Below are 16,500 nucleotides of genomic sequence, written 5' to 3'. Positions count from 1 at the left end.
AGGTGGCACTAGCATTTGCTAGTGGTGATCTGAATTGAAGGCCTTCCTTCTTCCTGCCCGTACCTTTGTTGAACTTGCCTCTACCTGTTACACAATAAAGTAGTTTTAGGCTATAATGGCTGCTGTCCTCTGAGCTCTCATGACATGGTGTCAGAAGTCTGAGTTCGAATCCACAAACTTTTGAAATGGCTCACTTTCCTGCACCAGAAGCGTTACGCTTTTACAATGCTGCTTGGCTAGAATGGAAAGAAAGATTTGCTTGCTTCAGACTAGCTACAAAGCTCCACAAAGAAGAAGGCGTTACAACGCCTGATGAACATCTCAGAGACAAGCTTGTCCTTGGAATTCTAGATAAAGGGCTATCAGAGTGAATGCAACTCGCAGAAAATCTGAAATGGCAAGGCAATCAGAGTTAATAAAAGCACAGATCAGGGAGCAGAGGAAACCTGAAAGTTTAGAAGAAATAACCCTTTCACCACAAAAAACTAAAAGGAGAAAGAGTAGCTCCTTAGGAAATGTAGATTTTATGTCTTTAGCTGCAATGACCGAACAAAAGAAACCCCAAGCAAAGCAGCCCAGCCATTTCAAAAGCATACTGCAGCAAAAAGGCATTCATTCCCAGTCTGCATGTATAATAATAATGACAACAACAACACTGTCTGTATATTCAGTAGCGATATAGCAATGGAGTTTGGACTAGACAAGTGTGCTGCATTAATAATGAACAGAGGAAAAATAAGAAAAACAGAAGGAATAGAACTGCCCAATGGAAGCAACATCAAGAACCTGGAAGAGAAAGAACATTACAAATACATACTTGGGCATTCTCCAGGCTGATAACATTGCACACACTGAAGTTAAAATAAAAATTGGAAGTGGATACATCAGGAGAGTTAGAAAAATCCTCAAGTCCAAACTCAATGGCGGGAACACCATACACGCCGTAAACACCTGGGCTATACCTGTTATCAGATACACTGCAGGAATAATAGACTGGACCCAGGCAGAGCTAGAGACGCTAGATCATAAGACCAGGAAAATAATGACCATCAATCATGCTCTGCACCCCCGCAGTGATGTAGATAGGCTATACCTCCCTCGCAGCTCAGGTGGAAGAGGAATGCTGCAAGTCCATCAAACAGTAGAGGAGGAGAAAAGAGGCCTTGCACATTATATCAAGGACAGTAAAGAAGATGTACTTAAAATGGTCAATAATGAGAAACTATTAAACACCAATGAAACAAAGCAGGCCTACAAGAAAGAACAAATCAAGAACCAAGCAGAAAAATGGAAAAATAAGCCACTGCACGATCAATATTTGCACAATATAAGTGGAAAATCAGACATCACCAAGACCTGGCAATGGCTTAAGAATGGCAACTTGAAGAAAGAAACAGTGTAGTGCACCACTCAGAAGTTTGTGGAATATAGGCCTGGAATATAGACCTGTGTCTGATTTCATTTTTATATTAAGAGATGAAATCACACCTGAACTCTGGGTGAAATGCCTGCTCGGCCTCTGGGTGAGACATTCCAGCATTGCATTGTGAAACTGGATACTTAAGATAGCACAAAGGCTGGGCTTGAGCTAATCAATATGCTAAAATGTAACTCAATATCAGATAATGTCTGTGGAAGAAATCTATGCTAATCATTGTCAATGATTGGCTCTGCCATGCCCCAAGGGGGATTACTCAGTTGCTGTCTATAGAAATTCCATCCTGGGAGAACACCTGTAGATTTAGTCTTTCCACTAACACTTGCTTCCCCCCCCCCACACCCTTCCTGAGTGCACAGATTTCAGAAGATGAGATTCAGAATTCTCTGAACTGGCCAATATCCTGAGTGATTAAAAGACATTGCCCTGAAAGTAACAGTTTTGTCACCCCTTCTGGGGAACCCAGGAAAAGATGAGATTTGTATAGATCAACGAGAAAATCCACTATAAAGAATGGGGCTTTTTGAGACAGAGAGCTCAGCAATCTTTGCCTACAGAAAAGCTGCTCACAAGATCCCAGAGTTTGCTGCTAAAGCTACGGGGCTAAGCAGGAACTCTGTTCATGAACAGAAACTACAGCAATGCCTGAGTTCTGCTGCCCTAGCTGCCTGATCTGAAGCAACTGCACAGCTCCTGTCTCCGCCAGCGCCTCACTCCTTCAACTGAAGTGATTCTTCTCTCTCCAGCCTCGGTTCCTGGTAAATATGCTGCTTGGGATCCACTCATCCCTTCCTCTTTCCCTGCTCCCCTCTCCTCCCCCTTTTTCCTCTACTAATCACCCCAAAACTATGCCAGCCCTGAGCCTTCCTTCCTCCCCCCCCCCTTTTCCGCCTGTATCTAAACTGTACTAGGCTCTAGGAAGATTTAAGTGCAAACACATATTTAGTTAGGAACACTGGGTGGAATATTGGTGATGGCTAGAATGTTCCATTTAAATACTGTTGCTAATATTAATAGAGTATTCTGCTTTCTGCTTTGCTAGATTGTTGCTAAGCCTTTTATATTCAATAAAGCCCATTGAATCCTGTTTGAGTGGTTTGCATCTCCTTTCTTCCTTGAGCCCAGATCCAACATGGGTCACCATATAAAAGAACTTGAAGCCAGACCTGATTTTGTATACTAGCTAATGAGCATATTTGGTATACCAATCGGGCCTGGTCTGTAACAACAGAGGGTTTAATACTGGCTGCGCAAGAACAGGCACTAAGAACAAATGCAATAAGAGCAAAAGTAGAAAAGTCAACAACAAATAGCAAGTGCTGCCTTTGTAAAGAAGCAGATTTCAATTGAACTTGAAAGGCTGTGGCAGAAAAAGACCAAAATAATCCCAGTGGTAATTGGCGCCCTGGGTGCAATTCCAAAACAACTTGAAGAGCACCTCAACACCATAGGAGCCACAGAAACCACCATCAGCCAATTACAAAAACCAACTTTGCTGGGAACAGCCTATATTCTGCGACGATATCTATAACAACAGCAACAACATTGACAATAAAATTCTGGCATCCCAGGTCCTTGGGAAGGACTCGATGTCTGGATAAAACAAACTAGTCAATAACACCTGTCTGACTGTGTAAACAACAACAATAATAATATTTATATACCACTTTTCAAAAATGTTTGCAAAGCGGTTTACATAGGAAAATATATAATAAATAAATAGACGATTCCCTGTCCCAAAAGACTCACAATCTAAAAAGAAGTATAAAATAGACATTAACAACAGCCACTGGAGGGTTCCCGGGCTAGGGTTGGATAGGACCAGTTGCTCTCCCAGTTACACAATAAAATAGTCTTAGCCTCTAATAGCTGTCTTCCTCTTTGTTCTCATGACAGCAGCGCTGGCCGGGAATTTGAGCAAAACCCCGCCCACTGCATCTGATGTTGGATGCAGGGGGCAGGGAGGCTACGGTAGCAGGCAAACATGGGCTGCCGCTGGCCTCTCTACGGGCCTGCATTGAACCTTGTATGACACAGGTCCAGTGACCTCCATGATAGTGGAAGGAACCTGCCTTGGTCCACATCCATAGTTCCTTGCAAAACCTCTGCAAGTGGCACAGATAAACAGAGAGTAGGTGCTGACAGAGCAGCATCCAGAGCACATTCCTGTCTGTCTTGTAAGTTAAATCTGGATGGAAACAGTCATAGTATTTAGACATTGCCCCATAAGTAACTCAGCAGGACTGACTCCTGTTGTTGAGTAAGGAGTAACATGTTGAGCAATCAGAAACCTGGCAAGATGTGTTGACCAGTCTCCTCCAACAATTCACTTCAGGGCATCCTTTGCTGTCTGCATCATCCATTCAGCCTGGCCATTTCCTTCAGTATGACGAGGTGCAATTGTGACAGCCCAGATAAGGTTTCTGTCCAAAAAGTCCTTAAACACAGCTGATATGAATGTGAGATGACAGTGTCAGGCAATCTATGGGCTGTAAATAAATGGTGCAGTGCTGTAATTGCTGCAGTAGATGTTTGTGAGGGTACTAAGACCACTTCAAGCCATTTCAAGTAAGAGTCTACCACAATCAGGAAATTATTTCCCTAAAATGATCTTGCAAAGTCAATATGAATCCTTGACCAATGTCACTTCCCAGGGAAAAATAGGTGCCCTTGGTGGGTTATGTCGAGTAGCCTGGCATGTGCTGCACTCATTTATAGACCTTTCAATGTCTGAGTCAATTCCAGGCCACCAGACATAATTTCTAGCCAATCATGCAAACAATTCTGGGATGTGCTGCAGGTCGTGTGGCTAAAATTGTTCAACGACCCCCTTCGGGAACAACAACATGGTTTCCCCACAAAATACATCCTTATGGGCAGACATCTCACATTGACAGCTTTTGAATGGCTTAAATTATTTTGGCAGTTTCTGGCCAACCCTTCCACACTCAATTTAAAACATGAGCCAGTTTGGGATCCCAAGTGGTTAATTTTGCAATTTGATCAGCCTGAAGGGGAGGGTCTGGGAGGGCCTCCAGGATCAAAACTTCCATTGGTGGTGGCACAGCAAACTCCAGTGGCAGCCGACTCAGAGTATCAGGATTAGATATTGTTGTTCCTAGCTTGTAGACAAGTGTACTGTATAATCATAAGCACTGAGCAAAAGACTCCAGCATTCCATATGAGGTGACAGTGCTAGGGGCATAGGCTTCACATTAGAGTAAATTAGAGAACATTCCCCAAAGAAGATTGTGATCAGTATGAATTTCAAAGACATGGCCATAGAGATAGTTGTGGAACTTCTCAACTCCGGCAATAATAGCAAGGGCTTCTCTGTCAATTTCTGCATAATTCCTTTCTGTTGGAAATTCTCTGTGGTGAGAGAATCCCTTTCTCATTATAGCAGAGTGCACAGAGGCACAATACAGCGGTTTAGTTAGGCATGCGTGTGTGCTGAGAGTAAAGTAACTTGGAGCCAATTCATAGTTTCAATCCTCTATAATAAAGACCCTGAGTGTGCGGCCGTGCTGCCCGTGTCTTTTTTGGCAGTTCTGAGCATGCGCAGAGCGCATGCTCAGAACCTCTGTAAAAGATACAGCCGCCCAGACACGGGTGGCCATGTTGGCAAGGCTGAGGAGAAGCCGGCCGAGGAGAAGCGAGCCAGCCGAGGAGAAGCGGCTGCTGCCGGGCGGGCCGGCTGAAGAGAAGCGGCTGCCGCCAGGCGGGCAGCCGGCCTAGGAGAAGCCCCGCCGCCAGGCGGGCGGGACGGCCGAGGAGAAGCGGCTGCCGCCGGGTGCACAGCCCGGCCAAAGAGAAGCCCCTCCAGCCCAAAACCAACTTGCAGCCGCCTATCTGGTGTTGAGGGTCTGTTGCTGTTGAGGGTCTCGGGCAACGGGACTCCGTCCTAGCAACTGGGAGGAAGGAAGTAGCAACTGGGAGGAGAAGGGAGGAGAAGCAAACTAGCACACACACCCCACTAGAGCCCGTTATTATAACGGGCTTAAAAACACTAGTTCAATATAAAAGGCATTTATTAAGGAACTCCATTCTAGATAGGAAAGTGAGGATTTAGGATCTCTAATCTATCTATCTAGCTGGATGCAGATGGATTCTGCATCCTCTCTGCACATATGGTGCAGGGAGAGAAGCTTGCCATGTTGCAAGGTAGGCGGGCCAGGTAGGAAGAGAGAGAGAGGAAGGAAGGAAGGAAGTCCCTGAGATTAGCAATCTACACATCAAAGGGATAGCATCAGAGCAGTGGAGAAGGGATGACAAATGTCTTGACCCTCTAGCCCTCTGACTTACTAGTCTGTCCTCCACTGTCTGAGGCAAAGAGACAGTGCAAAATCCTTTAACTTCCAACACCCCCTCTCGATGTCTCATGACTCAGCTCACAAGATTCACTTTCTCTCTCAGCTTTTCAAAGCAGGGTCTTGGTAGTGGCTTAGTGAGTATGTCTGCAAGCATTTCATTTGTCGGGCAGTAGATCAGCTTGATTAGTCCATCCTTCTGCAGACTTCTCACTACATGGTACTTCATATCAATATGTTTGGTACTCCTCTTTACATCTTCTTGTTTGGAGAGCTGAATGCAGCTTTGGTTGTCTTCATACACTGGTATGGCCTGTGGTACATCTGTACCTAGGTCCTTCAGTAGTTGACACAGCCATTGTATCTCGTGACAGCCCTGTGCAGCTGATACATATTCTACTTCAGTGATTGATGATGCTACTATGTCTTGCTTTCTGCTTGACCAACGTATCGCTCCATCTCCATAGAAAATTATGTAACCACTGGTGGATTTCTTATCTGTTATATCTCCACCCCAGTCTGAATCTACATATGCTTCTAGTTTTGGTTGACTATTAGCTGGCAGCTTGAGCTTAAAGTGTGCAGTACCCTTTAGGTACCTAACAAGTCTCTTAATTGCATTCCAGTCCTTGACTGTTGGTGATGCAGTCTTTCTACAAAGTAAGCCAACTGCTGTGCTACTATCTGGCCTAGTGAGTGTACTAATGTATAAAAGCTTACCCAATGCTTCACGATATCTATGGTTGTCAGATAGTGGCTCAGTTTGATCTTCTTGCTTTATGTAGTTCACTTCCATTGGAGTTGGTGTAGGATTTGCATTTTCCAGTCTGAGCAGGTTTATCAGGTCTTTAATTTTCTGTTCTTGGTTGATGAGGAAACTTCTATCTTTCTCTCTTTGTACTTGAATGCCCAAGTAGTGTGCAATGTTGCCAAGTTGCTTGACTTCCACTTCTCTGTTCAGATGATGCATTATTTCCTTGCTGTCATCTGGATTTTCATAGGCAAGAATCAAATCATCAACATACGCCAAAATGTAAGTCCACTTGCCATCTATGCATCTCATGTATAGACAGGGGTCTGCGTTGCTTCTTTTGAAGTTTGCTTGAAGCAGCATATCATTCAGTTTTATATTCCATGCTCTGGCAGCCTGTTTTAAACCGTAAATGCTCTTTTGCAGTTTGCATACATAGTCCTCTTTGTCTTTCTCTAAGAAACCTGGTGGCTGTTGCATGTAAATGTCTTCTTCCAGTTCACCATGCAAGAATGCAGTTTTCACATCTAGGTGTTCAACATACATTCCTTTGCTAGCAGCAATACTTAACAGAGTCCTTACTGTGGTATGTTTAACCACTGGTGCAAAGGTTTCATCATAATCTTCTCCATATTTCTGTGAATATCCTTTTGCTACTAATCTCACTTTGTAGCGCTGAATCTCACCATTAGCATCGTGTTTGAGTTTGAAAACCTATTTGCAGCCTATAACTTTCCTTCCTTGTGGTAACTTAGTAAGAGTCCAGGTTTTGTTTTTCTGTAGAGCCTCAAGCTCTTCAATTGCAGCTTGTTTCCACTTCTGGGCTTCTGGTTGTGGTAGCTGGGATATTTCCTCCCATGACGAAGATTCTGGTTGTTCTGCCGTTCTTGCGAGGTAGGACAGTCTCGGAGCTGGAACACGTTTGAGCGCGTTGATCGCCTCACCTCACCCTCTGTGGTCCCTCTCATTACCTCAGGTGCGTCTGGTGGATCGCTGGGGGTCTCTGTGTTGACTGTGGTTGGATCTGGATCTGCTGTCTCCTCCTCCTCAATTCCTCTGAGATCAGGAAGCATAATCCAGTCATCAGGGTGCTTGGTCTGGTTGCTTGCTTCAGTGTAGGCCCCCTCTGAAGGTGTAGCTCTCATTCTCATCAAAATACACCACTCTGTTTATGGTTATCCTGTTGGTGTCAGGATCCAGAATTCTGTAGCCTTTGGACTGTGCTGAGTAGCCTACAAAAATCCCTTTTGTGGCCCTAGCCCCTAACTTAGTCCTTTTTTCCTTTGGGATGTATGAGTAAGCCGTGCTTCCAAAGACACACAGGCTTATGACCATGCCAAAGTTCATATGGTGTTGTTCCTATAGGTTTTGTGTGCATTCTGTTTTGTATGTATGTAGCTGTCATGATGCCTTCTCCCCAGAATTTCTGTGGGAGGTGTGCGTCAGCAAGCATGCATCTTACCATGTCCAGTAGAGTTCTGTTCTTTCTTTCTGCAATTCCATTTTGGGACGGGCAGTAAGCTACCGTGGTTTGATGCACGATTCCATGTTCTCTCAGGAACTGCTGTGTGGTGCTGGACATATATTCTCCTCCATTGTCTGTGCGTAGGATCTTTGGCTTCCAGCCAAATTTGTTGCTTGCCATCGCCACATATCCTTTTAATTTCTCGAACATTTCTGATTTTTTCTTTAGTAGAAAAACACACGTATATTGTGAGAAATCATCTGTTATTGTTAGAAAATACTTTTGATTACCTATGGTTGCTGGTAGTGGTCCAGATATATCGCTGTGGATCTATTCCAAGGGTCTTCTGGTCTTCCTTTCACTCTGCTTTGGATATGGCTTGTTTACTGCTTTGAACTCAAGACAACAAACACAGTTAGTTACAATGTCACATGGTACAAAATCAATGCCATTAGCTAATCCCTTTTCCTTCATGTTCTGGATTGACTCAAAACTCCTGTGTCCTAGCCTTCTATGCCACAGTTGCAAGCAGTTTTCATGCAGGCATGACTTAGCAAGGTTCACTTCATTAGGCTTGTATGCCTCAGGTTGTGGTCTTTCTCTGTCTGTAGATTCCACATAATAAAGACCTTTGAAATTAGAGCCTACAAGGCAAATTTCTCCATTCTGGGTAACAATACATTGTCCATTTTTAATATACAGTTCACAGCCTTGCTTTTCTAGCTTGGGAATTGAAATCAAGGAGCTTGAGAAGTCAGGGATATACAAAACATCTTTAAGAAAAAATGGTTTAACAGATCCATCCAGCAATTTGCAATACAAAACTCCTCCGCCTTTCTTCTTGGCTTTAATTGTAGTATTATTGCCCAAATAAACAGTCTCTTCAGGAATATCAAACAGTTCAGTATAGAAACCCAGATTTTTAGAGATATGCACAGACGACCCAGAATCCAAAATGAACTTTTCATCACTTTGCATTAGATTAACATTATAATTTCTGTTTAAATTCTCCTTAGTAAAATCGGTCCCCCTTGTCTGATAAAAATCCTTTGTCTGATTAAAAGCCTTTGTCTGATTCTTGGGACAGTTCGCCACCTTGTGGCCAAATTCGTTACATAGAAAACATCTAAAGGCATTATTCCCAGTTCGCCTCATTTCAGGAGCAGTTTCCCTGCTGGCGGTCATGTGACCTCTCTCTCTGGGCTGAGTTTCTTTGGCGGCAAAGCCAGATCTCTTTGTATGTAAATGTGAGGGCCCCATGCGGTTTCCTCTTGCAGCATTCCCTCCCCACCTTAGGTTTCGTCTGGAATGACCAATTGTTGCTTTAAGAGCAAAGTTACTTGCCAGTTCACTCTCACAGTGTGAATTCAAAATTCTCCTTCTGCTTGCTTCTGAGGATAATGTTTCCACAGCCTTTTCAAAGCTTAGATTGGTGTGGGTTTCCAATTGGCCGATTATACTGCTATAGCTGGGGGGCATGCTTAAGAACAGAGCTTCCAGCTTCTGACTTTCTGAAAATTGCTCCCCTGCCTCTCTAAATTGAAAAAAGAAATCTTCCAAAATTCCCACAAAGGTAGAAAAACAGTCCTCATCTTTATATTGGAGGTCTTGCATTTTCTTTCTTAAATTAAAGGTGTATGCCCACCCTTTCTTCATATTCAAGGAATCTAGCTTGCTTAGCATTTCCTTTGAAGTTCCAAGATTACATATAGCAAAAAGTAGATTTTTACTCACAGAAGCTGTAATCATCGCTTGCGATTTTGCATCTTTGATGAGCCAATTTTATCTGGCAGTCTTCTCAGCATTTGTGGTTCCTTCTGGTGGGGGGGTCTCCTCAGTAACGTTTTGGAGTCCTTCTGCTTTCAGTGCAATCCTCAATCGAGTCTTCCATTCCAAATAGTTGTCTGCATTCAGGATAGTCAGCCTGAGTTTTCCCTCTAGGTATGTAGCCATCCTCACCGCTCCAAAAGGCAGTTGCTGTAGATTAGCAATTCAAAGTGTCCAAGCTAGATCTTACTGGATCTCCTGGAACAAACCTAACTCTCTAGTTGCAGCACACGCAGCTCAAAATACTGGGCTCCCGTAACCTGTTGGAAATTCTCTGTGGTGAGAGAATCCCTTTCTCATTATAGCAGAGTGCACAGAGGCACAACAAAGCGGTTTAGTTAGGCATGCGTGTGTGCTGAGAGTAAAGTAACTTGGAGCCAATTCATAGTTTCAATTCAATATAAAAGGCATTTATTAAGGAACTCCATTCTAGATAGGAAAGTGAGGATTTAGGATCTCTAATCTATCTATCTAGCTGGATGCAGATGGATTCTGCATCCTCTCTGCACATATGGTGCAGGGAGAGAAGCTTGCCATGTTGCAAGGTAGGCGGGCCAGGTAGGAAGAGAGAGAGAGGAAGGAAGGAAGGAAGTCCCTGAGATTAGCAATCTACACATCAAAGGGATAGCATCAGAGCAGTGGAGAAGGGATGACAAATGTCTTGACCCTCTAGCCCTCTGACTTACTAGTCTGTCCTCCACTGTCTGAGGCAAAGAGACAGTGCAAAGTCCTTTAACTTCCAACACTTTCAGTGGAAGACATAGGCCTGGAACAGTAAATAACTGGCGCCTCTGTGCCATCTGGCAACCTGTGGAGGGCTGTGGTCATTAGCACGTGCATGCAAAGCAAGCAACGTGGAACACAGGTGGGACATAGGTGTGGATGGAAACCTCCCATTGGAAAATAAAGCCACACACATGCCCTCTTTCTTATGATGGAAGATCAAGTGTGATCAGAAATGTGTTCAATTATTTGTGTTACTAGGGCATAATGTGTTTGTGCACAAAGTATTGCAGTGATGAACTGTTGGAGACCTCTTCTGCTGTCTCCGTCTCATTCTCCCATTCTTTTTTGATCAGGAGCACGCAAGGTCCAAAACACGCTGGGGAAAGGGGCTTGCTCTAGTGTGGCTCTTTCCCTTTAAATGCACAAACTCTAGGGACATGGCATCCCCGTTGCTAAACAGTGGCAGGAGGAGTAAGGAGACGGCAGAGGGCGGGCCATCAGTAAGTAGGTAAGTAAAACTTTATTTCGGTCGTAGACCAGCAGTACAACAAAATAATAAAACAAATTACAAGAATAAAATAATCATATGTAATCAGACTACATTAATACGCATCTGGCATAATATATAATAATATTTGGCCACAATATGAATAACATCTGAATTAAGATTAGTGAGCAAATAGTCTAAATAAAAATCATCTCCACAACCCGGTAAATTAATCAGAAGTGGGGCAATTAGTTGGCATCTTATGTCCCTGTAATAATCACAATACAGAAGAACATGAGCAGTTGTTTCAGCTTTACCAAATCCACAAGGGCATAATCTTAATGCATATGGTATACCCTGGTATCTCCCTTGGAGTACGGCTGTTGGGAGAGCATTTACATGTGCAAGTGTTAGAGCTCATCTGAACTTTGGGATTAATATACTACTTAAGTATGTAGCAGGCTTAATGCTACATACTCTGACTCGATGCTCTGACTAGGTCGTGCCATCCGCTCCGAGAGGCAGCCAGCAAAACACGCGGCCACTCTAGAACTCATGCATTTCAGGGCTACTCTGAGCCAACTTCATTATGGCTGTGGGAGGAACTTGTGCACAAAACCCAGATTATAGTGGCAACGGAATTAGGACAACATAATGGTGTCTTTGAACCTCAGGTTTAAGCAGTGAAACTCATGACAAACTGAGGGTTCAAATTCAAGATTCAAAGAAAAAACAGAGCTGCAGTTGGGTGACGAAACTGAGGCTTTGCGCATTTGGATGATCACAGACTCCAACCTTTGGCATGTACCTCTGGCTTAGCATTATGTCCAAAGGAGGCCATAGAGTTAGATTAGAGTGGCACACAGGCTAAAATTCTGGTGAAAACTGAAAGAAGCTATGCTTCTTTATTTATACTGCAGATGTAATTAGCAATTAATTTTGTCACATGTAAGACCTGAGTTAGAAAGTTCATGACCTCTTCTCTTGTCTGGCATTTTTCTACTGGGGGAGGGGGCCCTGCCTGGTGCCCAACCACAACTATGAAAAAATCCAATATTTCTCCATTGATTTCTATGGGTAGCTCTCACTTCTGCTCCAGGGAACATTTTAAAATAGCTGCTGAAATTTCAACCAAGAAATAGTCTGTAGATATATTTTTCTGTCAGAGGTACTATACACACTGATTTTAGGCAGTAGTTGCTACATTATCATCTCAGCCCTGATAATGTTGTCCATTATCATTATCACCCCTGCTAACTTGGCAAAGAGGTACCTTTTAACGTGGTGATTCTCTTTATTTAGCAGGCGGAGAGTAACTGGCCCTATCCACACCACCAGCACAGTACCTCCAGTGACTGTTGCTGGTATCTATCTTATGTTTCTTTTTAGATTGTGAGCCCTTTGGGGACAGGGAGCCATCTTATTTATTTGTTATTTCTCTGTGTAAACCGCCCTGAGCCATTTTTGGAAGGGCGGTATAGAAATTGAATGAATGAATGAAAAAACTGAGTGAGCTGAAGAGGTAGTTATTTCATTTCACCAGCCTATGTTTTTGCCCTGGATCTTCCAGATATTTCTTAGTTACAAAAAATAATAGAGTGCTAAGATGGTTTCTGCTGTTTCTACAACACAATCGAATCCACATTGCTTCTCCTAAGCAGATTTCCCTCTGGAATGAGATTGCTATCAGATCGTAAACACCTTTTTCTTGGAAATAATTAAACAAACAATTCTGGTTCAAACAGCTCCTTTATATGTAGGTTCTACATATGAAGAAGTATGGGTCAGAAGCTTGGGTTTGTGCATGCCCATCACACAGCATGTAGAATGTCCATCTAATGTAGTGTACTGTTGTTGTTTCTGCATACATCTACTCAATAGCCCCATAATGATCAACTGGACGAAGGCACATATTATTTATTTATTTACATGTGTACATGTACACCTCAGATTAAAGATTTGTGCTTCTATTTATCCCATTGCCCTTTATATGCATCAATGAGTGAAAAATATCTTGATAAGGTGATGCACTCCCAAATCTATCAATCTGTATGTTAGATTCTGGTGAAGAAAAGGTGTTCTTTTTGTTATCAAACTGGGATATTAGTATTATCAATGTGTAATGCCATTTACTGTTAGCATCTTTAAAGATATAAGCTAATTTTCTTAAGACCATAGCAACAGACCATAAGGGGGCTTATTGTTTGATTCATATTTGCCTCTCCGTTGATCTATATGTGACTCTGAATGGTAGATTATACTGTAATTTATATCTGATGCAATATCCTATGGTTACACACAGTGAATGAACTAGAAACCTGAACCATATACATATACATGAACCAGTCATTTAACTTACAATTCTCTTCAGCCAGTGATGCATGCATGCCCAAAGCTTGTTCCTGTGCCTCACTTACATAAAGAGTACACATGCCTGAAAGATCTTTCCAGGCCGTCAGTTTTAGATACACAAAACCTGGGTTGTCATTTCTTTGTTGCCAGGAGATCATTTTCTGAAGATGTCTTTCCAGCATGCATCCAAAAAACCAAGTATCTACAGATTAATTACAGGTTAGAACTAGATTCTTCCCATCAGTAATTGTGCCTCCATCACCAGAATTGGGGGGGGGGGGCAAAATTACTCCAAATAAAACAAAAGTACAAATAAAAATTAAAGCTTTTTTTTAAAAAAAAGTACAAAAATGATAATTAAAATGCCAATGATGACATACAGGGACATAGATGCCACTGAAAAAGGGGAGGGGAACAAATGTCCCTGGGCCCCTGGAGTGAGGGGGCCCCACTGGCTGGGTGACAGGTTGCTCTTCAGTAGGGAGGAGAGCTGGTCTTGTGGTAGCAAGCATGACTTGTTCCCTTAGCTAAGCAGGGTCCACCCTGGTTGCATCTGAATGGGAGACTTGATGTGTGAGCACTGCAAGATATCCCCTCAGGGGATGAAGCCGCTCTGGGAAGAGCAGAAGGTTTCAAGTTCCCTCCCTGGCTCCTCCAAGATAGGGCTGAGAGAGATTCCTGCCTGCAACCTTGGAGAAGCCGCTGCCAGTCTGTGAAGACAATACTGAGCTAGATAGACCAATGGTCTGACTTAGTATATGGCAGCTTCCTATGTTCCTATTGATGTTCTGTGAATATATGAGGTGACTATAGTAGGTACATATGTTTTTCAAAGTGTTTTTTTAGCTGAGGGAATGCATGTACTCAAGTGTGTGTGTGTGTGTGTGTGTGTGAAATGTCTATGTGTGTAGGGAATGTATGATGCTATTTGCATAGGAGCAAGAGAGAGACCATGCCAAGAATGTTTTATTTTTCAGTCCAACAGAAGGGAGTCAAAACAAGCAGGAGATCAGGAATCAGAAGGTCAGTCCAACAGGAGCAAGCTAAGCCACAGTCAACACAAGCAGGAGGTCAAAAGCCAGGGAATCACAAAAGCCTGAAACTAGGATGAACCAAAGTGCATTCACAATGAAGTTGCTTCAGCAAGAGACAGAGGCAAGCTGGAAGCTTCCATAAGAAACCAGGACTGAGGCCCTGCCTGGGCTAGGAATGTTCCAAGTCAAGTCTTAAAGGACCTCTGTCCTATTTTCCAGGAGCAAGCTGGGTTGCCGTTATTAGGGTTGGCGGTGCTTCTGCTTCTTCCTCCAAAGACAGGGGTACGGATTGGGAGGTACAGGGACCACTAGTATTGGAGGTGGAAGCCTCTTGAGACCTGCCTCATTCTGTGAATCCTCCATATCCACTCAAATGATAGAGTGTCAAGTTCAGGGTTCATGACAATAACGCCCCTGACAAAATAAATAAGAGGGAACAAAGCACCGTTTTCCACTTTTGAATTTATTTATTGAGTTCTTTTTTCCACAAACACTGTATCTCCCAAATTGTTATGCACAGAAAGAAAGCTTCAGGATAGATAAAGGCACTCACTACTGTGCACAACTAGGTATTCAGTCCTCTATCTTCATATATGAATCCTTTTCAGTGATCAACTTCTTAGTGAATCAATGTCAGCATAAATATTTCTCCCAGCTAAATATGAACAACTTTAACAAAATACATAAATTGTCATCTCAAGTAACAAACAAAAATAATGCAGAAAGATACAATATTGCTATAAAAATATTGCAAACAATGAACTGCTCAATTACTTACAAAGACTTCAGACACATTCAATGAGATAACTCACAACTGTGTGCAGCTTAAGTTTCATTTCTCTGTCTTAAAATACTAACATATAAACACAAAAGAGAATATATTTTGTTTTCATCATATTGGTATTATTGGTATTTTTGTTTTGTGAGATACATTTATGCTAATATTAAATCATTAAGAAGTTACTGGAGACTATTGGAATTTGGAGGTGTCAATGTAGACAAAATTAACTATTTTAACATAACTAAAACTTGCATTGATTGAGGGAAGAGAAGTGCTGGTTTTTGTTTTTAGGTGGTGTTAGGTTGTTAGTTTTATAACTACATTGCATAACATGCATATTATATTAATATGGGATGGTGTCATATTATCCTCATGAAATCTGGATTTTAAAGGATAGCGAAATATTGTGCTTGCGTGTGTCCTTGTTTTTGAAGGTTAGCAATACTAAACAATAAATTCAGCCGGTAACAGGGTGTCCCAAGTAATTATTTATGGAACTCAATGTACTCCTGAGAGTTAGAGGAAGAATCTAAGTAATGTTTAAATAAACCAGTGGCATAAGGCTGGTGTGAGCAATCCTTGAAGCTTCAGCCTTAGCCTTTCAGTTGAACTCAGATACGAGAATGGACTTTACATCTCATCAGCCTTCGGTCTGCCCTGAAGGCCTAAAAGGAGAGTATATGGAACAAGAACAGCTATCTTCAACAGAGAGCATCCATATCTATCTACAGTAAATGATGTTTGATATTGTAGTGTTTTTATATTATGATGTTTTATATTGTACACCACCATGGGGGTCACAGGATGAAGGGTAGTATACAAATGCAAATAAATAAATAAACTCTAATAGTAGCATCCTGTCCTGGGATCAGGACGTGAGCCATATTTGACTGGCTGACATAAGGAAATAAGAAGAACCCTGCTGAATCAGGCCAAGGCCTATGTGATCCAGCATCCTGTTCCTCACAGTAAACAACCAGATGCCCCTAGCAAGTCCATCAGCTTCCCTTCAGCTGGTATTTGGAGACAGACTGCCTCTGAACTGAAGATAACTAACACGTAGAATCAAGATGAGTAGCTACTGAAGACTTGTCCTCCATGAATTTGTCTAATCCCCTTTCTAAGCCATCTAAGCTAGTGGCTATCACCACATCTTCAGGCAGTGAATTCCATAGATTCTGTGCTTTAAGAAGTACATTTTTTGTCCATCCTAAATCATTGCAATCAGTTCAACTGGATGACCCTGCTTCTAGTGTTGTGAGAGTGGGAGAAAGACCTCTCTATCCACTTTCTCTGCACCATGCATAACTGCATATAATCCTATTATTT

General features: G+C 42.5%; 1 long non-coding RNA gene across 1 annotated transcript; it reads left to right on the top strand.

Annotated features, from left to right (window-relative positions):
• The first annotated feature begins 10,874 nt into the window (after positions 1-10,874).
• On the top strand, positions 10,875-15,642 carry LOC128324014 (uncharacterized). Its single transcript, XR_008306569.1, has 2 exons — positions 10,875-11,025; positions 14,334-15,642. It is a non-coding gene; the product is annotated as an uncharacterized LOC128324014 (long non-coding RNA).
• Positions 15,643-16,500: the final 858 nt, after the last annotated feature.

This window comes from Hemicordylus capensis, chromosome 4, assembly GCF_027244095.1.
Source record: "Hemicordylus capensis ecotype Gifberg chromosome 4, rHemCap1.1.pri, whole genome shotgun sequence".
In the NCBI taxonomy this organism is placed as follows: domain Eukaryota; kingdom Metazoa; phylum Chordata; class Lepidosauria; order Squamata; family Cordylidae; genus Hemicordylus; species Hemicordylus capensis.
This window is presented reverse-complemented; position numbering and strand designations above follow the sequence as displayed.